The following is a 24,875-nucleotide window of genomic DNA, read 5'->3' on the forward strand; positions in this document are numbered from 1 at the left end:
TATTTTCCCACAGTCTCATAAATTAACTATTTAATCAAGCATTAATGGCCTTGTCACGGCAGATGTTAAATCCAGCTGCTAAACACAGTTTTAATGGGTTTTTTTCCTCATCTTTTTTATTTTACAAAGTCAATTAATTCCAGGATAAACTAATACTCCAATGGAAAGGACATGTACTATTTGTCAACCAAAGAAAACAGTATTTCTATCATGATTTAAGGTCATTTAGATATTCTATTCATTTTAGCTAGGAATATGCATCAAACTGCTAGAACATTAGGTACAGACCACTTTGTACAAATGTTTATTTGTGATGAAATGGAAAATTCAGAAATTCAGTGTTAGAGTTTATTCAGCTAGAAGTTATAGCTACCAGATTGAGACAGGACACCTTGCAACTACTGTATGTGGAGCAGGACGGAAGTGGGTAGTTTACTGACTGGTTAAACAATGCCAACAATTGTTGATGGCTCACCAGGTATATAAAAGAAACTGATCAATGTTTTAAAAATCAAAAGGGAAATACAAATAATAATCCAAGAGAATGATCTGGATAATATTTTTATTGGACTTACAAAACAGGCTTGTTACAGCTGTAGGAAGTTATCACCCACCCCTCTCCTAGAAAAATGAAATATCCTAGGAAATATTAAAAAGTCAGAATGTTTCCCCTAAAAAGAAAAGTAGAAACTCAAGGAGGCAGAAACTTACCCCCCCCCCCCAACTTTGCTAATGGACTATTACTCTGGCCTGGGCCAGTCTATTTTACAAAACAAAGATCTACTCCAGATAGAGCTATAATAGGAATTGCCCAAAGCCCTTTCATTACATCGTCATCCAGCAAGGCTCAACCAAGCCTGGGACTCAGGACAGCCTACAGAGTTGCCCCTGCATGGCCCCATGGGAGTCTGACAACCAATCAGAATACAAGCTCAAATTCAAATCCCAACAGAGGGCATAAAACAATTGCACTCTCAGCATATCAACCTTTTCTTCTTTTCCTTCACCTAACATCTTGAGGCATGCGATCGCACTTTTCACTTTGGAGCTCCAAGCCATGTGGTCCTGTCCACCATTAAACCATCTTTCCAAACAGCCTCCATGTTTCCAGTGTCTTTTTCCCCACTTGGAACTGAACCCAGAAGGATATTTCTTCCCACACAGCTTTGAAGAATGTTGTGAAAAGGGACAAAGAAGAAATGAAATCAAATTCGATGACATTCAACTCTATTTGAACAGACCAAAGATTAGGACTGTAAGAAGTAAAAGGAAGAAATATAAAGGTTTTTTTAAATCAAAATCTTCCATCTCTATTATCCCATTCTTTTCCCTTAACCTTGCCAAATGCCATTTTTCTGAACTATCATATGCATATTTTGCATTCTGAAAGTTTACAAGGTTTACTTGCAAATAGTCCTACTAATCGATTTGATCCAGAACTTCTTGACTGCTACTTAGTAACTATTTACCTATTGTCCCCTTCCCTCCCTTCATTCATTTTATATGCCTTTATAGTCCATTGGATGTCTGGATAATTTAAAAATAATTTCCTATCTATCTCAGGAACCAACTTTTCACTATCACACTTTACTAATGTAAAGAATATTACTTTAACTAGTCTAATTGTTATTTTTGAAATAACATTATGCTACATACTCTTCCTACCTATCAATAAAAGCTTACATGTTTTGTATACAAATTCTCCAAACTAACTGGGTTTATCAAATTATTAACCCAATTACCTAAAATACCATATTTACCGGACTATAAGCCACTACTTTTTTCCCATGTTTTGAACCCTGTGGCTTGTACAACAATGCTATCTATAGATTTTTCTTCGCTAACTGGCATCAGGGGGTGCAAAAATGTGACAGATGCAAGCGGTCAATGCAAAGAAGAAGACGCTACCGGTAATTTTTGGCATGCTCGATGCAAGCAGCACGACACACACGAACGCGAAATATTTTTCACACTCTCATCATGGAAAGTCCACAAAGAAAAGCATATGATGCAGCTTTTAAGTTGAAAGCAATCGATCTGTCTATCCAGGAAGGAAATAGAGCTGCTGCATGTAAGCTTGGCGTTAATGAATCAATGGAGAGACGTTGGAGACATCTGGCCGCATGCGAAGAGTATTCTTCTCTTTCTGTGTAAATATCTCATTTCACAACGTATATATCTGCGGCTTATAGTCTGGTGTGGCTAATATATGTAAAAAAAATTTTTTTAAAAAAATTAGTGGGTGAGGCTTATATTCCGATACACTCTATAGTCTGGAAAATATGGTAAGTATTATTATTATGAGGAGGAGGAATGTAGGCCTTTTTTTGGCAATCCAACTTAAAAGACATGATTCTCGTTTAACATTTTCAACATAATTTACTACTATTTACTTAGCAGGGTTATATTAAATACTCATTAGCAGGGTTATATTTTTAAGTATTCATTATATTCTTAAATACTTATTTACCATGCTCATATGATATCCAAACATGGAATAGAATAATAGAGTTGGAAGGGATCCTGGAGTCCAACCTCTTGCTCAGGCAGGAAACTCTATACCATTTCAGACAAATGGTTGTCCAATCTCTTCTTTAAAACTTCCACGGTTGGAGCATTCACAACTGGAGGCAAGTTGTTCCACTGATTAATTATTCTAACTGTCAGGAAATTTCTGCTTAGTTCTAGGTTGCTTCTCTCCTTGATTAGTTTCCACCCATTGCTTCTTGTCCTGCCCTCCAGTGCTTTGGAGAATAGCGTGACTCCCTCTTCTTTGTGGTAACCTACTAGATATCAGAATACTGTTAATATGCCACTTCTAGTCCTTCTTTTTATCAAGCTAGACATACCCAATTCCAGCAACCATTCTTTATATGTTTTAGCCTCCAGTCCCCTAATAATTTTTGTTGCTCTTCTCTGCACTCAACAACTTTTTTATATCGTGGTGACCAAAACTGGATGCAGTTTTCCAAGTGTGGCATTACCAAAGCATTATACATGCATCTTAATTTCTTAAATGCTTTTTACTTTCCACAGAATATATATGTCCTTTTTTATTTTTCTCTATTTAATATATGCAATTTAGAACTCTCTGTCCAGAAATTTGTAAGTTATAGTGTGACAGTAGAATGTATTATATAAATAGCATGTATAGAAGTCATGCAAAAATATAGGATAGTTTATGTTTCTTGATTTGGGGGAAATAAAAATGAATGAAGTTACAAGATTTTATTCTCTGAGATTTGATTACAGGTTTCAAAACAATGTTAAGAAGTTAAAAACAGATTGATTACGTTGTATTCATTATATAATACACTGATTTTGAACTTATGCTGCATTTCTGACAATGTAAAGTCTAACCACTATGATTCTAAATCCTCCTTCACAGTTACTTTAAAAAGAAAACAGAACTTTAATTTACATTAATGATACTTTATTTGATACTATGGGAGCCCAGGTGGTGCAGTGGTAGAATGTAGTTTTGCAGGCAAACTCTGCCTATTATTTGGAGTTTGATCCTGATAGGGCTCAAAATTGACACATCCTTCCATCCTCCTAAGGTTGGTAAAGACACAGATTTGGGGAGGCAATATGCTGACACTATAAACCACTCAGAGAGTGCTTTAAAGCACTATGGAGCAGTATATAAGTCTAAGTCCTAGGCTTCCAGTTTGAGCTTCTTTAGTGACAGACCAAAACCTCGTCTCTGCGAGGCTTCGATCCGTGCTCGCTGCTGGAGCGCCCTGAGCCGGCTGGTTTCAGGGCTAAGCCACCCCATAGAGGTGGTGAAGAAGGGGGAGACTGCCTGCAGGGTTGAGGAGAGCCTCATCTCTCCTCCCCAGCTGGCCATTACTCCCTTTCCTGAAGGCGGTTGTAGCGGTGGTCAGAAATGGCCACCACAAAGAACTCGACCAGAAAAGAATGTGCAGGAGGAAGATAAGAAGAGAAAGTTTTGGTTGACCGGGTCAAACAGCAAAAGCAATAAATAAGGTACCCTGGAATTTAAATTTAATAACATTGTTCCCAAAGAAGATTTTGAAGCTGTGAAGGAGAGAGAGAAGGGAAAGGATTAGTTTTTTTTCCCTTCCTTATACTGACAGCTAATAGATTTAAGCAAGAAATTGAAAAAATTCCGCTTTGACATTAATAGGCATCTAAGCTGAAAATAAAAGTCAAAGGGATAATAAAGATTTCTGGATATTTAAAAGTTTTTAAAAGCAGGAAAGGAGAAAAAAAAAGAATAAAATGGCAGGATCTGGAAAAATGGAGGTGACTGCCTGGAACTAAGGAATGGAACTGTAACTAAAAGGAACTTACAGTGAAATTTCAACAAGATTCCTCAAAGATAAATCTTAATTGAAATTTGGTAACAAAATAATAGAACCACAGGAAGAGAAAGTGGAAAAAAGAAGCAGAAAGAAACATCCTTGGATTATTTGGATTACTTGGTGAATTTTGGTTTTTGCATCTGGATGACTAAAATTAACCGGGTGGTTGTTTAAAAGTCTTTAAAATGGTATCACTCTTAGAAGAACTGAAAATGGAACTTAAAAAATGGAAAGAAGATGCACAAGAAGGGAGAGGTTTTTTTGGCTTCGTATTTCAATTCTTAGAAATGGAGATCTGGAACTATGAGAAACAACAAGAAACGCTTGCAGAACAAGAAGATTGGGACAAAGAAGAAGCCATCTTTAATGATCAAATAATTTTAAGTACAGGGGAAGAAAAGGGGGGAAAGAGAGTGAAAGGTTTAAGACTAGAAAAAACAACCAAAAAGAAGAAGAATAATTTGAAAGATAAGTATAATATTAGAAAGCAACAGAAGAGGGGATTACAGATGAAAGAGTTAGAAGTAGAGAGACGAGGGGGTAAAAAGGGGAGGGAGAAGAAGAGGGGGAAGAAGGCAAGGAAAAGAAGTTGTAAAAGACGGAAACAAGAACTGGAAAAACAGGGAAAAGATATAAGGATTGTAACCATAAGCTTGTTTAGAGATAATGGGTGAAAATTTAATTGTAAAAGGGATTCTGCAAAGGTACATAAGATAGCATTGTCATATTATAAACATAAATAATTTTAGAAAATATGATTAAAATGATCGATAAAATATTTACTGTAATGTAGTTGAATGTTTGGTAATAAATAAATGAATTAAAATGATTGAGAGAATTAAATGGGAACATTTTTAATTATTAGTAATGATTTATAAAAATATAAGTGAGAAATATGGAAAAAAAGAATTAACTATGGAAAGTTTATAAGTGTTCCCAAGGAAGTATGATATTTAATTGAAAAGAAATGTTAAAGATGTTAAGATTTTAATGAATATTAATGATAGAATAGAATTGGAATGGAATGTGTGCTTTATTTACATATAGATATATTTTTTTCTTTTTAAGTATATAATGTGTATTTTAAGAATGTACCAAACAGAATCTGGTTGGAAGTTATGTATTATATTGAATGCTATAATCTTAAAGGTATACATTGAAGCTTAAATACAAGTTTGAATGGATAAAATTAAAAGATATAAAGATGTCATACTCCAATTGGTAACTACAGGGAAAAAGTTGTTTAATAAGAAAAAATAATATGAAATTGAAACAGGACAGACAAAAGTATAAATATAATGATTTGATTGAGATGAGATAATTAAAATAAAGTTGAGAAAATTAAAAGAGGGGAAAAACTATGTAGAAAATATAAAATGGTAATAAGATATGGAATAGAATATAAAAATGAGCATGAAATTGAGTTTGGCGTGTGTGTGAAGAAGTGATAACCTGGGACCATGCTATTTTCAAAAAAGATGTTTTATTTGTATTTTGTTTTTGTGAAAACCCAAATAAAACTTTCAAAAAAAAAAAGTCTAAGTCCTATTGCTATTGCTAATGAGCGTTCTACATTTTTAGAAAACTTACAAAATAAGAAAGTTCAGGAGTGAAGATTTGTTATAGTTCTGATCTACATTGGCAACTTGTATGCAATACCTGATCAAAATTTATTTCTGGTTTAAAAGTATCACAAAGGTCATAGTTTGTAAATAATCCCACTGAGGAAGTAAGCTTTTGGCTTTATCATAGATATGCTTCATAGTGCTTAAGGTGTATTGGTCTAATAACAAGGAGATTCTTGTTCAAAACCTTACTCATCCACAAATCCCTTGGATTAGTCTCTTTGAACCTAACCTACTTCACTAGATTCTTGTAAGTGCAAAATGTACCAAACAAAAAGCATGTATGATGCTCAGCTGTTTGGAGAAAAAAATAGTATGGGAACTTAGTAAATAAATTTCCACACACCCTGAATCCTGTTTTTCTGGTCCCAAGAGTTTTTGTTTTTTTCAACTTTGATTGCAGAATTCCATATTGCAAGTCATTTATGGCAGGAAGCATGTTAAAGTTGGAATATTATATACATCTTAAAATAAGCTGAACCCAATTCAAAGTCATACGACCTCAAGAAACTTATGAAATCCTATAGATCCATGATTCTGTCATGATTCTTTAACTCTTTTCCTCTTCAAAAAGATGTAAGTATAACCCCTGAAGCCACCGAGGGTTGGTCTACTCCTGATGGATAAACATGACTAGTTGGCAATAATGTGGCTCCGTTGTGTGATTCTGGAACAGTAATACACAATTTCTGTTGGCTCCATGTGGTCCTTGAATGTTAATTAGCTATTCATGTTAAGGCAACAATAGATGAAAATAAAAAAGGAAAGGATTACACATTACTTCCTGTGGAGCAGAATGGTATAATCTGCTGAATTCTATAGGCTTTTATTAGTCTTAATAGCCTGTTAATGACTTGGGGGAAAATGGGGGGGACATTCTAGCAATGAAGTGAACATGTTTGATCAAAGGCCATGTGTAAAACTGAACCTGCATTTATGTTACTGATATGGAAGATTAAAAAGAGTACAGGTTCTGTTCTTGAAACTATCTAACCAGCAGATATTCATGGGGTAATCCAGAGGGTTTAACTGTGGCTGTGCAACCATTATTAACATAGTATTGATATGTTCATTTTCACTGCGAGTTATTCCAATTAATCGTCCCCTATGGACAATAAATTTCCGTGGAAAATAACAGTGGGTGTCTCTCTTTACAGGGAATCCCAGACCATTTTATTGTTGTTTATTTATTTATCTCATTCTGAAGAAATTTCCTGGGAGAAAGAAAGATTTCTGTTTGTATCTTCTCTTTGACTGTTGTCCAAATAGATCTTTTTTGGGGGGTTGCCCAATTTGGTACTTGTACATATACTATCTACCTCTTTAGGGATCTGGAACTTTTAAAACCAAGCTTCCTCCTTTTTAGTTTTATATAGTACATCTTCATTTTTACCTGTGGTCTTCATTTCTGACTGCTGACTTAGTCACTGTGATCAGTGGTAGGCTTCTGCCTGTTTGGACCACTTCTAGCAAACAGGTACCAGTAATGATCAGTTGGCCCTGCCCATCCACCAACCCCTGCCCTATCCTGTCTTACATTTCCTTCATTTGCAGCTCAACTGATTCACGCAACAAAGTATATTACCACGCCTCAGCTGTTCTACTTACTGGGGAAGGCTAGAAGGTGAGCTAGAGAGGTTCAAAATGCTGTGTGCACTTACTCAGTATGTATTTGTCAGGGCTCCAATATACCCCCCCCCCCATTTAATCATGAGCCTCTAGCCAGATCTTCCAGAGCTTAAAGAAGATTTATTAGGGGTGAACATGCCGGTGCTACCCGGGTGTAGCTGACTCTGAAACACATCATTCATTTCACCCTTGACCCTGGTCTTCCCCCACCCCCTGGGTAAATCCTAATTCATATTCTCCAATGGGACACATCCATAGCCAAGAGTCGTCAATCATGCTCTCCAGTTATAATTTTGCACGCCAGAAACTTTGGTCACCTAGAAATTATCTATGAAAGCATTTAAGGAATGCACTACTCCCCCACTCCCTTTCCGCTGGCAACTCTTAAAAAACCAGAGAAATATTTTATGAGTTGACAGCGCTCACAGAACTGGTTGTTCAACCAGTTGCAACCCACCACTGACCATGATAAAGATTTGATCTGGACAGCCCCCGCCCCGAAGTCCCTCCTCTCCTATGGTTTATCCAGTTTTGAACCATATCATTCCAGGAGTCTATCATAAAATAAAAGTTCTTTGGAATGTGTGTGAAATGCTTCAATAAGTGTTGATTGAAAATTGCAGGACTCAAATCCTTTCCTTCAGGTGTGCAAGGATTTCAGAAGCTGTTCTCCTTTTGGAAAGAAAAATAAGAGCATGATCATTCCATGCTAAGAGGATTTTGGTGATTAGGAAGAGAACTTTAGGGCACACACTGATTTCAAAGAAAGAAAGAAAAAAGGAATCAATGTCCAAGCAGGGCTGAATCATTCACTCTTAAGATTAAAGTGCTTACCACAAAGTTACACCTATTAACTCAGGGTTCAGGTTTTTGTATAAAACATCACAAGGAGCCATTCATCTTTGTGGTTTCCTTGTTGTTAAAAAAAAAAAAAAACTGCTTTGCTGAGCAGAGCTTTAAGTCAATGTGAGATATATCTGATGTTAGAATTTACAAGAATAAAATTTCTGTAAATCTGAGAGCTGGCACTTTTTCAAATGCCCATTATAAAGATTCCTAATAATATTGACTTACAACAGTTTATTTAGTGACTGTTCAAAGTTACATCATCACCAAAAAAGTGACATATGACCTTTTTTTTTTTACAATTACGACTGTTGCAGTATTCAAGGTGCTGATTGTCACCTTTAAAGCCCTTCATGGGTTGGGAAAGGGAACATCTCTTGCCAGTCACTTCTACCTGACCCATTACAGTGAGGAGGCAGGGAATGTTACGGGTCCCACCCCTGAGGGAGATACACCTGGTGTACCACAGGGCCTTCTCTGTGGTGGCTCCCTCTCTCTGGAATATCATTTCCCCAGAGATTAGAATGGCCCCCTCTCTAATACTCTTCTGAAAGGCACTGAAGACCTGGTTTTGCCAGTGGGCCTGGGGAACCCAGAGCGGGATGGAGCCCATCAAATGGCTCATGCGATCTGCTGTTGTCGGGGTGGGGTGGTTAGTTTTTATTTTATTTTTTTCCAAATTTTGTTCTATTGTACTTTACTAATTTATTTGATTCTTTTTGTTAGTTTTTATAGTTTTTTTATTTTTATTTTTTGTTTTAAATATGGTTTTACATTGTGTAAGCCGCCTCGAGTCGCCATGGGTGAATAGGCGGCAATATAAATTAAATAAATAAATAATAAATAAATTCCCATGGTCACATGATCAAAATTCAGGTGGACGCTTGGCGACTGAATCATATGATGGTTGTAATGTCTTGGGATCATGTGATCACCTTTTGTGACCTTCTGACAAGCAAAATCAATGGGGAAGCCAGATTCACTTAATAATCTACAGAAATAGAATGGAATAAAATGGAATAAAGAATAAATAATAATGCATAGGATAGAGTAGAAATAGGATAGGATAGGATTGAATAGGATAGAATTTAAGAATAGGTATAGGAATGGAATGGAACGGAACGGAATAGAACAGGAAGGGACCTTGGAGGTCTTCTAGTCCAGCCCCCCTACTCAAACAGGAGAACCTATACTATTTCAAACAACTGATTGTCCAGTCTCTTTTTAAAAACCTCCAGTGATGAAGCACTCACGATTTGTGAAGGCAAAGCGGTTCCACTGGTTAATTGTCCTCACTGTTAGGAAGTTCTTCCTTAATTCCAGGTTGCTTTTCTCTTTGATTAGTTTCCATCCATTGTTTCGTGCCTTGCCTTCTGGTGCTTTGGAGAATAATTTAACCCCCTCTTCTTTGTGGCAACCCCTCAAATCCTGGAATATTGCTATCATATCGCCCCTAATCCTTTTTTTCTTCAGACTAGCCAGGCCCAAATCCTGCAGTTGTTTCTTCATAGGTTTTAGTCTCCAGGTCTTTGACTCCAGGCTACTAACTTAACAACTGGTTTACTTAACAACTGTGGTAAGAAAGGTCGTAAAATGGAATAAAATTTACTTAGCAAATGTCCCACTCAGCAGCAGAAATTTTGGGTTCAACTGCAGTCATAAGTTGAGAGCTACCTGTATGTGCTCATTAAAAAAAAAAGTCAGATTCCTCTCAAACACCCTTTTAAGTATGCAGTTTTTCCCCATAATTGATTCTTCCTTTTTGGATGTCATTGTGTCAAATATATAGCTATGAATTTTCCATTTGTTGCTACCCATCTATAACATCATCCATTATATGAAGTTGGCTCTGTTTCACACTCATTGAAATCCATGGCAGATTTCTTCACCATGCTCTTTGCATTGTGTTTGCTGGGGAAAAAACAACAACTCTGCCTGGAAAAAAAAAGAATTGAAACATGAACACTGTATTGGTCTTGGTAATTGGTTCTCAGCTCACGTAGATTGCATGGTCACATAAGTACATTATAGAGCATTTGTGTAACGCACAAAATGTCAGTGATGAGTATTTTCAGTGACTGGGCATGCATTCTCCTATCCATTGTCAGGGGAAGGTAATATTTTATAAAGTTTGTAAAAAAAAAAAAAAACACCCCAAAATGGCACAAATCATCTCATAACAAATACTGATCAAGCTATTTGCAAACGCTTGCCCAAGGATGTCAGAGGATAGTCTGAGGAATAGCTCTGTTTGCTGACAGATTTCAGAGACTGATGGCCTGCTATTAGGGTAATGCGTATCTGCTGATGTGTGTCAGCAGTGAGTCAAAACAGCTTTTGAGATTATGTTGCTAACACGCTGAGAGGAGGGACTGAGTCAATGGCTAACCAGCGTTGGCTGCGCCAGGGGCAACAGAAGTTCCTTTGATGTGAGTTGCTGGTGGAATATGTAAAAAGCATTTAAGGCAAATCGGATTCCCTATAAGAAGCTTTCTCTTGGACAACAGGTTTTTGCTTTGACCAAGGGCAGATGTACAAATCGAAGTTTATAGAAGAGTGAAAAAAGCAATAGAAAAACGGTTTACCACACAGAGAACCTGCTGAGAGTGTGAAACACAGAAATAATGGGCAGGGCAAATTTGGAATAAAAGAGTTATTTGAACAGGATGGAATGCGCCTTCAAGAGGGCAGGAGAGCAACATAAACCTGACAGGATGATTACAATTACGGATCCAGCATTGCCACCTCTTGGCTAACGTGGAGAATTGGTGGATTTGAGCAGTTGTTGTGATGACGCTTGGACCTGAACTAGATTTCTCTTCGTAGGGCCAGTGTAAATCCTTGAGTTTCCTTTTTCTACATTCACTGGAAAGATGTCCCAAACATATGACCTATTTCAGGCTTCCCACTCTGCTTCCGTAACATATGAAATAGAACTTAGCATTTATTGGGAAACATCGAATCCAGTGAGATTTATTTCTGAGTAGACCCCAAAACCAGGCAAGGTTTTTACTGGTAGTCCTGCAATTGCAACAATTCGTTTAGTGACCATCCGACCTTACAGTAGCCCTGAAAAAAAAAAGACTTATGACCATTTTTCACTCTTACGACCGTTGCAGCCTCTCCGTGATCCTGTGATCAAAGTTCAGATGCTTTGCAACGGACTCATATTTATGACAGTTGCAATGTTCCTGGGCTCCCTTTTTGAGACCTTCTGACAAACAAAGTCAATGGGGATGCCGGATTCACTTAACAACCATGCTACTGATTTAACTCCCATCCTAGAAGAATGAAATGTTTTGAGAAATATTTTAAAAAAGGGCAGGATGAAATATTTCCCCTAAAAGAAATAAAAATCTTAAGGGAGACAGAAACTCAGACCCAGTTCCTAGTCCTCCGCCCCAAACAGAGACTGAGCTGGGGTGGCTTTATAAATGCAGATTTGGTAATCCATTACTCCCTGCAGCAAGGACTGGACAAAAGTAGGATTAACCCACTACCATCTAGCAGCGGAGCTCACTACATTGCATCATCTCCTAAGGACATTGCATCACCTTCCAAACTTCAACCACACTTAGCACAGATAACCTACAGAGCCGGCTATGATCCCTACAGCAGCCCATAGAATACATGTTCTTGCCCAGGAACAGGAAGCGGTTCAGAAGTTCAAAGCCCAAGAGAAGGTATCAAGTCCATGTGGTCTGCTGCCCAGAATCACACGTGCTTAGTGGTTCTGCTTCATCAATAAATGGACCCTCTTTCCAATCAGCTGCCAGCCTCCACTTTGTCTCCAGTGCCTTTCTCACGTCTTGAACTGAACCAGATGGGTAGTTCTTCCAACACACTGTTTTGATTCACTCAACAGCTGTGGCAACAATGGTCGTAAAATGGAGCAAAATTCACTTAACAACTTTTTCTCTTAGCCACAGAAATTTTGAGCTCAGTGGTGATCATAAGTCGGGGACTACCTGTATTATGTATTGATAAAAAGTACCGATAGAGGAGAAGTTGCTTTGCCTCAAGAAATACATTGTCTCTTCTGATAACTTCATAAAGCTGCTTAAGGTTCAGAATAAACACAAGTATGTCTCCCACTCCTCCCTTGGCTAATTTCTTAAAACAATCCGCAACCTATGGCAGATTATGAACATCTTTGTTATAAATCCTGTTTTTACCTATTCTGTATGCAATGCCATGTTCTAATAAATGCAAATCAATGCCTTCCAGTTCCATGTTCCCACTTGCCACTCATTGTAACTAACAAAAACCCCTCCCCCTACTTGTTCTCTTTCTCCCCATTTCAGGGGAAAAATGAATGCAAAGGAGGAAAAGGGAGCAATATGATAATGTTGATTAATACCTGGATTTTAAATCTGGCATTTTAGAATCATGCAAAAGCCTCCATTTGAATCTGTGCATGTAAAAATCACATAATTATAATCTTGTCATTGTAGTAATTAGAGCACTGAGAAATAGGTTCTATGTGCGTCTGTATCAGTGGTGGGATTCAAATTTTTTTATTACCAGTTCTGTGGGAGTGGCTTGGTGGGCGTGTTGTGGCTTGGTGGGCATGGCTTGGGCATGGCAGGGGAAGGATACTGTAAAATCTCAATTCCCTCCCCACTCCAGGGGAAGGATATTGCAAAATCGTATTCCCTCCCCACCCAACTAACCTGCTTTCCAGTTCCATTCTCCTGTGCAGGGCAACAAAAGAAGACCCAGCCAATCATCTGGGACTCAGGAGGCAGAGAATAGATGGGGGTGGTCAGAGGTGGTATTTGCCAGTTCTCTGAACTACTCAAAATTTCCAATACCGGTTCTCCAGAACTGGTCAGAACCTGCTGAATACCACCTCTGCTCTGTATGTACAGTATGCATGTTTATGAAAATGAACTTTGAATAGAATAATAATCAAACATTCTTTCTTTTATCCAAGGGACACAGAAATGATGCATCTTCCCTAAGTTCCAAGGTGTATTTTAATCTTCAGGCTTGAAATTTCCTAACCAGGTATTTCAATTCCAATCCTTTTTAGTTTCCCAACTCAGATAAAATCTAGTTCAGGTGATCCTCTGCTTACGTCCACAATTGAACCCAAAATTTCCATTGCTAAGCAAGACAATTGTTAAATGAGTTTTGCCCCATTTTACGATGTTTCTTGCCATGGTTGTTAAGTGAATAACTTCAGTTGTTAAGTTAGTGACACAGTTGTTAAGTCAATCTGGCTTCCCTATTGACTTTGCTGGTCAGAAGATTGCAAAGTGTATACATGACTTCAGGACGCTACAACAATCATAAACATGAGCGAGTTAGCCAAGCATCTGGTCACATAACCACAGGGATGTTGCAACGGTAGTAAGTGTGAAAAACGATTGTAAGTCACTGTAAATTTGGTCACTCTGCATATAAAAGTATTGAATAAAATACAATGAGATCTGCTTGAAAAGTATGGGTGTGTGTGTGTGTGTGTGTGTGTGTATCAAAGGATCATAGTGCATGTCATGCCTCTGGTGGAGACTGATTCTGAGGGAGAGGAGGAACAGCCAACACAGAGTGGAAGTGTGGCTCCTGAGGTCGTGGAGGAGGCTGGGGAAGGGCAGAGGCCGGTTGAGCAGTCAGAGGAAGACCCAGGCCCATCCCCTCTTCATCCTAAGTCATGCAGGGAGGAGAGGATAAGGGAGAGACGTGGTGTCCTCGGGAGGAGAGGGCCTTGATCCTCTTCATGGGCTGCAGGTGTGAGAACTGAATAAGAGTTTGGATCTGCGTACTGGCAAACGCTGGAAACAAAGTGTGTTTTATTTTGATCTGAAGTTATCTTGGTTGGCGTCCTTCCAACAGACTGCGCCTTGTTATCTCCTTGAATTTGGTAAATACTTCTCCATTTCTGTTGTGAAAATTTTGTCATTATAGTTTATTTGGTTTGTTATTTCACCTCTATCTGCTCATTAAGTTTGGACTGTATTGCTCTCTTTTGAAGATGATTTTTGAGTATGTTTTATCTCCAACTGAGTATTATTGAACAGTGGGGCCAAGATGGAGGCATTAAAGGATATTTATTTACATTTCGGATTTTGTTACATTTGTGTTACACTCTGGGTCATCACAGTGTATTCAATCATAGGAAATAATAACTGGACTTTGGATTATTTAAGAAAAAACAGTCCTCAGATTTCTCATTCCCTCAAGCCCTGGCCATAATAAATTTAGGATTCATTCATTCATTCATTCATTCATTTATTCATTCATTCATTCTGAGAGTAGTCTCTGTATTACTGTTTGTATATATATATATTTACAGCTCAGTCCTGTTTTTCCATGTCCACCCAGAAGTAAATTTCATTTAACTCAATGCATTTATTTTTGGATACATGTCTGGGTATTTTCTGTTTGTCTCAGACTGAGTTTGTTCTTTCTAATTTTCTTTCTTTCTTTTTTTTACTTTAAAAGTATTGCTATTGTAGGACAATGCTTTCCTGCATCTGCTGGACTCCAATTCATAAAAATTATGCCATAATAAACCTGTTAAATCTTCAAGGCTATATCTTTTCCCCCACTACTTTAGTAATTGTATGAATGCTGACCTTTCTATCCCTGAATAATACAAGTTGATGTGGTGCTTCTTTTTTAAAAAATGAGGGGGGGATTTAAGTCCAACCATAAATTGCATTATGAAGATAAAAATAAAACCTCAACATCAAGGTTGCTGTTAGGTTGATAGGCAATTTGGCAACATTTCTCAGAGAGGACAATATATTTCCCCATTATTTTTGCCTCCAAACTACAGAGAGGCATGGGGATGATGAAGCAATGCCCTGTTACTTCAGGGGAGATAATTTTGGGGAAGCTCTAAATTTTCTGAAAGGCTAATTAATCAGTTTTATTGTTAAAAATGAGAATCAGTTTGATCTAGGGATTAAGACACAGGTGACTCTGAATTCTAATCCTGCCTTAGATATGAAAGATAGGTGGAAAATTTTGAGCCAATCACCCATTCTAGTCCCACCTTAGGCATGAAAGCTAGTTGGGGAACCTTGAGCCAATCATCCGTTCTAGTCCTGCCTTGGGTGTGAAAGCTGGGTGGGGAATTTTGAGCCAATCACCTGTTCTCGTCCAGCTTTAGGCATGAAAGCTGGTTGGGGAACATTGAGCCAATCACGTGTTCTAGTCCCGCCTTGGGCATCAAAGTTAGCTGGGTGACTTTGTATCAGTCCTTCTCTTTCAGCCCAACTCACATTAAAGGATTGTTGTGGGGAAAAATGGAAGCATGAAGGAATATTATGTATGTCTGCTGCTTTGAGTTACTTATGAAGATTCTAATAAATAAAACATTAAAGGAAAAGGGGCAGCACAATTCTGAAGAGTTATAGTTATTACAACATTTGTTTTATTTTTTCTCCTTTTTGTATATATACGGTATCTGTATATGTACACACTTCCATGCACATACATAACACACAAATAATAATGAAGTTAATAAAAATTTCAGACTAAACTACTAAATTTCCTGAAAATGATATAACAAAAATATTTTTCCTACTTTTTTCTATAGTAAAGGGGCCAGCATATGTAGTAGTGTTGCAGTGATATGGCTTGGTGTCAATTCATATCTGTCTTATCTCTCATCTGTTTTAGTTTAACAAAATCATGTTTTTCTTCCATCCATAGATCTGTCCTTTGTCACAATTTCCAATTATATATATTTTTTAGAAAGAACATGAAGAAGGAACAGATGACTAAGGGCAAATCAGCCATCAGCGTAACTATTCCATTTACAAGCATATGTACCAATGTTGTACATTACTTGTTTACTTCAGAAAACCAAATGGTAAACAGAAGTACATATAGATAATATCTGAACCTATTTGTCTGGCATTTGACAAACACCTTTGCTATGAAAGCAATTCTATCCCTCCGTATATTGCCCATATTAAAAAAAAAGGTAAATAATTAACAGTACAAAGAAATGAAGCAAGAGAAAGTTATTGAATATTACTGGACTTCTTTTCATAGAATATAATTAATGAAATAACATTTTGATTAAGGTTTGATTGAATTTATTAAGAATTTAAAAGTTTAAATGATATGAAACTGTGAAAACTGGTGAAATACTATTTTGATTATTATTGATTGATTGATTACTAACAACTAATGAAATAAGTAAGGTCATATATATAAGAAGTGGAATATAGAATTGTTTAAAGGAAACCAAACTTTTCAGTTAAAGATAAACAATACAGTTGATATACCATAATATAGTAATATCAAATAGTTGTATAAGAACAATTTACAGTAAGTATATTTTAGGATATCTCTTTTCTCTCCCATTTTGATATTATCCTTCCTGTAATCCCTTTAGCTCTCTCCCTTCTTTATCTTCTTTAATTTTGGTGATTCAGTTAGTTTCAGATTCTATAAAAGATTGAATCAAATCTGAATAATTTAGAATATCATAAGTGGGAAAAGATATTTATATTCTAAGGGAAACTACTGAATAGAATTAATAACAAAAGAAAAATTAAATAGTGAATGGTAAAGTGGGAAGATATCTACAATAAAGTTAGGAATATGACCAGTACTACAACAGCGAACCTGAAAGGGAAAAAACTGATGTCTGGTTCATCAATGTCTATTGCATCTCCAGCAGGCCAAAAACCAATAGAAGGAATGTTGAATATGGAAAAGATGAGCAACACGGCCAACATGCAGACGATGCAAGCAACATTAACAGCTATTCAGGAAATGATGCTTAAAAATGCAGGAGACAATGGTTAATAAACATACAGATATGAAGACAGAAATGGGAGAAATGAAGGGTAAGATTCAAAATTTAGAGGAGAAGATGGGAACGATCCAACAGACACTGGAGAAGAATGAACAAAGAATAAAGAATATAGAAACTAAAGCTGAACAAACAGATAAGAGATTGGAAGGGATGGATAGGAAAGTAATAGAGATGAACAGAGACTTAGAAGATTCAATTATCCATCTCGAAATGGAACATGCAGCATTCTATTTGAGGTTCCAAAATGTATTGGAATCCAAAGATGAAGACCTGGGAGACATAATGTCCCACTTAACAGCAGAGGCATTGCAAAGAGACCAGCAGGAAATAGTGAAAGAATTAGATGAGGTCTACCAAATCCATACAAACTACGCCAGAAGAAACAAGCTGCCTGGAGAGGTCCACATCAGGTTCGCCAGAAAAAATGTAAGAGATATTGTATATAGAATCACAAAGGACGAGCTGATGGTGTATAAAGAAAAAGAGATCACGACCTTGAAACAAATTCTGAGGCAGGTAAGAGAGTTGAGGAAGGACTACAGATCTCTGGTGATACTCCTGAATAAATGAAACATCTGGTTCCAATGGCTGGTCCCTGAAGGAATGCTGGTGACGTAGCAAGAAAGAAGAGTAAAAATTGATAGTATTGAAAAGGCACAAGAACTTTACGATCAGTTGATGGAAACAGAGGAAGAGGGGAGAAGTAAAGAAGAGTCAAAAAGCAAGAGTCAGAAGGACCAACAAGAAGATCAGCAACAGGGAATATAGGAAACGGACCAAGAAGAGAGAGGCAAAGAAAAGAGAGAATACCCAAGGAGAGAAGGACTAAGAACAAGACCCCAAAGAGAAGCAAGAACAAACAGAAGATTTAGGTTGAATCAGAATTAACAGTGGAAGAAGAGATGAAATTACTCTCAATAAACAGCAATGGATTAAACTCCCAGATCAAGAGGAAACAAATATTAACCAAATTAACTAAACAAAACATTGATATTATATGCCTACAGGAGGTACATATCCAAAAACAGCACAAAAAATATCTAGAATATCCCAAGTTGGGTGTATTATTTATAGCATTGGCAGATCAAAAAAAAAAGGGGGAGGGGTAGCAATTTACGTAAAAAAGAGATAAATGCAAAAAAAAATCTATTCAGATGAACAAGGTGGAATTTTAATGATACAAATTAATTTACAAAAACGATTATTATTAGTGGGGATATTTGTCCCTAATGATAACCAGAAGAAGTTTTATAAGGGACTGTATGATAAAATAATTAGTGTAGGTGAAGAAAATATTTGCTTGATAGGGGACTTTAATGCCATTGTTGATGTTAAAAAAGACTATATTAGTATGGAATGGATTAGGAGGGGAAAAAAAGAGAATTTTACCTTTTTCTTTTTATTTAACACATGAGACCAATTTGGAAGATATATGGAGGAAGAGGAATCCAAATGAGAAGAAATATACGTTTTATTCTAGTCCACAAAAATCATGGTCCAGAATCAATATGGTATGGGTTAATGGGGCAATCGAGAAAGACATTAGTGAAGTAGAGATAATGCCTAATATATGGGCTGACCATAGCCCGGTTAAAACTACATGGAAAGGACATAGTAAAAGGAAAAGGAGATGGATATTAAATTCACAAATAACAAAGGAAAAAGAATATATCTCAAGAATTAAAAATGAGTTAGAAACATTCTTTAAGGTTAATCTAAAACAACATACTAGTTTACAAAAAGGCCTTCGTGAGAGGCATATCAATAGCCTATATAGCTAAAAAAAATGGAAGAAACAGAGTGAATTACAAGAAAGGATTAAAAAAATTGAATATGAGCTCCAAAAAGACCCAAAGAATATGGAAGTTAAGAAAGAAATAGGGATGATTAGACCTGAACTAAATTTGATAGATATTGAGGAACATGCATGTAACTTAAAAACTCTTAAACATAATTTCTTTGAATTAGCAAATAAACCAGGAAGGTGGTTGTCCCATAAATTAAAAATAGAGAAAGAGAAAAGACTAATTCAGCAACTCAAGGATGAGGAAGGGACAGTGTATTATCAGATGGAGGAGAAAAAGAGAATTGCGCAAAGGTATTTTGGCAAGCTTTATAAGCAAGAAGATGTTAGGGAAGAAAACATTAGATACTACTTGGAGGGAAACGGTCTGAGCCCAATCTCAGAAGAAAACAGAGAAGTACTTAATAAAGAAATAACATTAACAGAGTTAGAAAAGGCAATACAAAAGCAAAAAAATAATAAAACACCAGGCCCAGATGGTCTACCAGGCGAACTATATAAAAAAATCATCTGAAATATTTGAATCAATACTACTGGAACTATATAATGAGGTATTAATGCAAGCTAGACTTCTGAGGTCCTGGTCCAAGGCATACATGTAAATATAATGTTAAAAAAAAGAAAATTAATAAAAATATATTTTTTTAAAAAGAAATGAAGCAAGATATGTCTGTGAAGAAAACACATTTAGTAGTTTCCAAAATGAACTGATAAATTTGAAGCAAATCTGTATTTATTACTTTCACAGCAGGTGTAGTATGCATATAAGGAAAGTTTTGAAGCTTATAAATAACTTAACATGTTTTTACATGTGCATTCATGCATTCAGTTGTCAGTAGGGTAATATGCCAACATTTGTTGGAATTTATATACAGAATGGAATTTATGGTTTGGCCTTCCACATACATGTATGTTTATTCTGTGTATTGTGGATAATTTAATAGGTTCCTATAAACATGACAAGGAAATATAGTTATTCTATGTTTAGTGTTGCAGATTTTTCACTATTTTTCTTTTACCACTTAAAAATATTGGAACACGTGCATGTGCTTTTCGTATTCAACACTGTTGAGTTTTATAGAAAATGTAGCCTGGCATACACTTTAAAATATTCCCAATGATCACATTAGCTTTAATAGTATAATTTCAAAACATATTTTTGGAGAGAAGAAACCAGGAAATTTTGTTCTCTCACTTTTAATAACCATGGAGTTCCTTTTTTGCAGATCATATTACATACCTGCTCACTCAAGTTGTACAACAATTAGTCTGGAAATTTCTAAAAGTTTTCCTCTCTGAAAATGATACTTCTGTCTTATTCTCAGGGTGCTTCAGTATTTCTTTCAAATTTACCTCATAGTAGTTTTGCACTTACTTAACTCTTGGAGATGGTCAAGAGAGAGTATATATGTCTTTGATTTCTATAATGTATTTTTCTATTATTCTGAAGCTCCACATGGCTGTGCTTCCCAATTTAAAAAGGGGGAAAAATCCTTAAGAATATTTTCTTCTGGCATTTAATGGAAGCATTAAATGCTTCTGCCTTCTTTTGAAAGCTGGAGAGTCCCTTCAGATTTTACTCCACTAGTGTTGTTGCTGAGTATAGGGGACTATGCTCATCTCTGTTTCAAGACCATTGAACCAAAGACATTTCTATGGTCATGTGGATAGCATAATATTATAGAGCGCCTTTACCTTCTGACTGGTGGTATTTATTTCTCTAATTGCATTTGCATGCTTTCTTTTGAAAGCACAAATTTCAAAAATAAACCATGTCTCCTTCAAGGTGCAGAATACTGAAGCAGTAATTGAAAGAAAATGGAGCTGAAATTTTTGCAGTGATGAAATTTGCAGACAATAAATTGGTTTCTTCATCTTTTGTTAGCAATATAAGGTATGAATGTGCTGTTTTGCTTCATTTTTATTTATACCTCTTCATAGTCTGCTAGAAGCAGCCATCTTCATTTGTGCTGTCAAGACATTTCAGGTAGACAAGGTTTGTCTTTCATCTCATCTAGATAAGAATGTGTTTTAGGCATTGTTTTATATGGGGCTTCCAGATTTGGACTGCAGAAACCGAGACAAACACTAGATGGCAGCAAAGAGATTCAGAAATTTAACTCTGTATTGCTCTCTAGTGGTCTTTATAGATTTGGTAACCCTAGTATATATATTTGAGAAAAATTAGGGTTTCTCTATGTTGACCGTCCATTAATGAAATAACATATCCTTTAGTACTTGTTCAAATTCACTGTCACAAAGATAAGTGTAACTTATACAAATAGTAAATCTTCCATTTCAGAATACAACAGGAAGAGCTATACTTTGTTTATTTATTTTATTTATTTGTATGTGATTTAGCTTGAGCAGTGAGTTGGAGTAGAAGACCTCCAAGGTCCCTCCCAACTGTGTTATTCTGTTATTATTATATTTTTACAAGTAACTCAAGGCAGCAAACATATCCAACATACCCTCCTCCTCCTATTTTCCCCACAACAACCATGTGAAGTGGGTTGGACTGAGAGAGAGTGACTGGCCCAAAGTCATCCAGCTGGCTTTCATGGCTAAGGCGGGACTTGAATTCACAATTTCCTGTTTTCTAGCCTGATGCCTTAACACTTAACCATTAAACCAAACTGTTTATACTTTCATGGTGTAGCATTCATTCTTGCTACATCAAAGGAAAGAGTCCCTTGAATCAAGAACTTCAATCAATGCCAGCCATTTCTGTGAGATATAAGGGAATCTGGCAGTTTGGAGAAATCTGAAGAATTCTATATCATGGTTTGTGTGAATAAACTAGAGTCGAGAAAGAATAACTTGTAAAGTAATTGCAAGCAGAAAACTTTATGTTGAGTTTTGATATCTCAATTTTGATACTGATATGTACACCTACTGCATTTTTAACTTGGTCCTCTTATTCTTCTTCAAAAACTTGAAAGGGAAACTGCAAAGTTCAATAAGCAATGAAGAGTAAAAAAAGAACAGAGTAAGTCTGGAGACTGAAAGGGTTGCCAAAGGTAATTGCTAGAGAAGAAAATAGATACTATAAGGTTCTCGTGCAGAAAATAGTCCAGGAATCCAAGATCACTGAAAATTGAAACTGAAAATATCTCCAGTAAGCTAGATTCTAGTGATAGTTGCAAAAGCACTGCAGATTTTAAAAGAATAACAGAATTAGAAGGGATTTTGGAGGCTTCTAGTCCAACCCCTTCTCAAGCAAGAAACCCTATAACATTTCAGACAAATGGTTGTCCAGTCTGTTCTTAAAAACTTCCAGTGTTGGGGCACCTTCAACTTCTGAAGGCTAAGTCTTTCCACTGGTTATTTGTTCTAGCTGTCAAGAAATTTCTCCTTAGTTCTTGGTTAATTGTCTCTTTGATGAGTTTCCACCCATTGTTTCTTGTCCTATCTTCAGTTGCTTTGGAGAATAGCTTGACTCCTTCTTCTTTGTGGCAGCCTGTTAGATTTTGGAACACTGCTATCATGTCACCCCTAGTCCTTCTTTTCAATAAACTCATCCTACCCAATTCCTGCAGCCATTCTTTGGTGTTTTTTTATCCTCCTGTCCCTTAATTGTTTTTATTACTCTTCTCTGCACTCTTTCAAGAAACTCAATATCTTTTTTATATCATGGTGAGCAAAGTTGGATGCAATATTTCAAGTGTGGTCTTACCAAGGCATTATAAAGTGGTACTAACACTTCACATGGTCTTGATTCTATCCCAATATTAATGCAGACTAGGATTGTGTTGACTTTATTGGCAAATGTAACTCTTCCCTACATAATATTTTTTTAGTTGTATATCACTTATGACTTATGGGCAACCCTTCCTTCCTTCCTTCCTTCCTTCCTTCCTTCCTTCCTTCCTTCCTTCCTTCCTTCCTTCCTTCCTTCCTTCCTTCCTTCCTTCCTTCCTTCCTGACTTCCACTGGTTTCTAAATTATAGAAATACTTCAATATTTTGGTGCAATACTGCTTTGTTAACTGCTGTGATGACCTGAGGCATGGCACAAAGGCAACACAGTCACATAAGTAAGAAGAGTCCCTTTAATACCTCTGACTTTGCCTCCAGTGTCCAGGTTACCTTCAGCTGGAGAAAAAACTCTCCCAAGAACAGTCTTTAAGTGGAGGAAATTCAGTCCGAAAACAAGCTACATACAAACTGTAAATTAAAATCCACACAAACCACACTGCAGCAATTAACTTGACAGGGCAGGGTAAGGAATTGCAGGCTTCAAAGGCCAACAAAACACACACAGTTGGGAAGATGCCAGGACCCCAGATAAGCCTCAACAATAACAGATAACTCATGATTTGTTTCTAACAAGTTGCTGTGCACAGCTTTCCTTTTTAAACACTGTGTTCCCAGCTGTAGCTAATGAAGGGAATCAGGGCCCTTTCCTCCCCCATAAGCCATGCAACTCATGTTGCTCCCCTCTCCATTCCTCCCTGTGTACCCTAGGATGAAGAGGGGGTGGGCCTGGGTCTTCCTCCAAATTCCTTCTTCCTTGCTCTACCAGCCCAGCTGGATGTGCCCTTCCCCAGTTACTTCCATAGCCAACGGAGTCATACTCCCATTGCCTGAGAGCTGCTCGGCCTCCCCCTCAGATTCCTACAGGGGCAGGACAACTGCTCTGTGACTGAAAAGCACGGTATGTGAATATTCTAAATAAATGAATAGGCTCCAGGAATGTCAATGTCAGATTTGAAAGTACAAGGACATTCCTTTCAGGAGATTAGGATAAACATTTCCCATTCGCAAATGTGTTTCAATTTAGCCGTTAATGGCCAAAGCTACAGAGCAATTTGTACTTTAAAAGAGAGTTGAAGAATACTATTAAGAAACATCTATTTTATATTTTGTGAATTGGGGGGGGGGGAGAAGCTGATTTCTAATGCGATACTCATGTACATTTATATTATTAGGAGAAATGATTCAAAGGAATTTGTTGATTTCCTGAGAAAGAGAGTTATGTTTGCAGTTGGAATTGTATGTAAGCCTTGGATACCTTGTATTCAGATACTGTGTAATTTACTAAAAGGAATGATAGAGCTATTGTACTGATGAATTGTTGCATTCTGTAGCATTAAAGAAAATTTATGTTAAAGCAACTGTCACTAAAAACATTAATTAATCAAAGACACTTGCACACTAGACATTAATTTGATTTCTGTTGGTGAGGCATCAATACTACATTAGCTAATCTTTGGTTTAATGATGATCATACAGTGGCCCCTCCAACCCTAATTCTCTAAACTTACACATTTATCTTAATATTCTGGCTTATTTTGGGTTATGATGGTATTCCTGCAGATTTATATTTATTATCCCCGACACGTTTATACCTACAATCATCAAATGAAATGCTCTAAACTGAACCCACTTCTAATTGTTCCATTGTAGTCATTTGTTGTTTTTCTTCAGTTTCAAGCTTTAAAATGAATTTATGTGCTGGTTTTGCGCAGGCTGGTTTGGCAGATGAAGATTTATTCAGTTACGCATCATAACAGGAAGTGATGAATCAATGAAAATTAGAGTTGGGCAGGTAAGTAGAGACATTGGATAAGTGTTTCTAGCAGGGTTTCATGGCATCTTTAATAAGGATGGTTACAGTGCTACTGAAAACAAAGACAATAAGAAATGTTCATGGGAATCTTAGAACAATTAATCAGTGTATAGCCTACATTTAATTAAAATGTAAACAGTTAAATTTATATTAAATATGATCACTTCTGAAATTACAGTAAAGTAAAAGTGTGTAAAACAATATCAAATAATATCTAAAATTTAAATGAATTATAGTTACAAAGAATATATTTTGGGATATACATGTGGGAATTAAACAACAACAAACTG

The 24,875-nt window shown here is 36.6% G+C and overlaps 1 long non-coding RNA gene across 1 annotated transcript in view; it reads left to right on the top strand.

Moving 5' to 3' along the window:
- The window catches only part of LOC148125899 (uncharacterized), a 160,407-nt gene that overhangs the window by 132,105 nt on the left and 3,427 nt on the right, over positions 1–24,875 (top strand). Inside the window, exons 2-3 of the long non-coding RNA XR_015743630.1 lie at positions 13,365–13,438; positions 24,485–24,564. This is a non-coding gene — a long non-coding RNA (uncharacterized LOC148125899). The remainder of the gene's footprint in view (positions 1–13,364; positions 13,439–24,484; positions 24,565–24,875) is intronic.

Source organism: Pseudonaja textilis, chromosome 4 (assembly GCF_049901715.1).
Source record: "Pseudonaja textilis isolate UNSWEBS1 chromosome 4, rPseTex1.2, whole genome shotgun sequence".
Taxonomy (NCBI): domain Eukaryota; kingdom Metazoa; phylum Chordata; class Lepidosauria; order Squamata; family Elapidae; genus Pseudonaja; species Pseudonaja textilis.